The following is a 1,659-nucleotide window of genomic DNA, read 5'->3' as shown; positions in this document are numbered from 1 at the left end:
GACACATTCAACTTATCGTAGTCTACAAATTCTAGCACACATGACAGGTATCATTTTTCATAAGCCATCATGCTTCTTTCTTTTTCATGCTTCTACACATACAATCCTAACACATGCCAGTTCAATAGAAATTAAACAGTCTCTTGGAGAAAAGAACACAGGCAAGAAATCCCAAGAGAGGATTTATGAGTTGGGTTATGTAGACTTCACCCTATCACTCACAATCCATTTACCCCACCCCCAACAAAAATAGATGCAATTGTACCCAATCCATACAAAAACAGTAAAAGAAAATGGATTGGGTGAAGCAAACCTGTGGAGCATAGAGCCGGTGAATCATCAACAGGGGGGTCCAGTTTCTCGGAGCCCGCTGGAACAATAAAGGGGGCACCCTCAGTAGTGCCCACATCTGCAATCAAAGCACCCTCAGTAGTGCTCTCTATAAATCTCACCGCACCATCAGTGGTGCTCACAACGTCCCTTAATATAGGCTAGACCTCTACAACTGGGGTAGAGCTCGATGCCCCTGCAACTCTCTCATGCACCCTCTGCTGGAGCAACTCTTTGTCTATAATCGAAAACCTCATAGCCTCCTTCTCCTGCCTACGCTGTCTCTTGTGAGCCAATATAGGCTAGACCTCTACAACTGGGGTAGAGCTCGATGCCCCTGCAACTCTCTCATGCACCCTCTGCTGGAGCAACTCTTTGTCTATAATCGAAAACCTCATAGCCTCCTTCTCCTGCCTACGCTGTCTCTTGTGAGCTTTCTCCTCCTCAGTGCGATGAGAATGGTGCCGCTTGACTTTGGCATGTGTCGGTGCAAGCCCCTCCTCGGCGGCCCCACTAAATAGAGCATCCAACACTGTATCATCAGCCAGTGCAGTAGGTGCAACCTGAGGCTCAACTGAAGGTACGGCAAAAATGGCATCAACGTCAGTCCGGAGGCTGGGTAAGTCAGCCTGCAAGGCAGATAGATCTATGGCTGGGGTTGATCGCTCGAGGACTCACATTTCAAAGGCATCAAGACGCTTATTAACAGCCTGGACCTTCGGTCCATCATCCCCTCCATCCTGTGCTCCATTCTAGCCTCGGACTCGGCTATCGACTTTTGCATCCACGGCTGGATGTGATGCAGCAGTGTGGCCATCTGAGCCTCTAACTTCTGTACTCTGGCCAACGGGACAACAGTAGCTCCTAACTGTGGTGTGAACCGGGAAGAGCTAGGAGCCATACTAGCTGCCTGAGATGAGGAGCCCGGGACAGTATTGGTGTGATCTGGGATGTTGAGGTCACCGCCCTGTGCCTGCCCTACTGTGTCTGCGAGATCGGAACCCAAGGGAGGTACCTCAACCTGAGGCTCTCTGCAAGGTGCTGCCACATTTTCCTCATCTCGAATAAGGCTGATGTCCAATGCCCTTGTAAGGTGGACTAACTTGTCACAATGCCAGATCGGCACTCCAGAGTCCCTGCACAAATGAAAAATTAGACATGGGAAGGGGTGAGTAGTGGAGGTCATGAATGCCCTCTCGTGAATTTCTGCCAGCAGCATGCGGGCAAAGTCAATCTCCACTCCTGCTACCAATGCCGCAACCATGACCGCTCTGTCCCAAGTGACTTAATTGTCAGCTTTTGTAGGCGACACTCTGTTACGTACCAGCA

The sequence above is a fragment of the Solanum tuberosum genome, unplaced genomic scaffold, assembly GCF_000226075.1.
Source record: "Solanum tuberosum cultivar DM 1-3 516 R44 unplaced genomic scaffold, SolTub_3.0 scf00045, whole genome shotgun sequence".
NCBI classification, from domain to species: domain Eukaryota; kingdom Viridiplantae; phylum Streptophyta; class Magnoliopsida; order Solanales; family Solanaceae; genus Solanum; species Solanum tuberosum.
The sequence above is the reverse complement of the archived record's forward strand: the minus strand, read 5'-3'. Positions refer to the sequence as shown.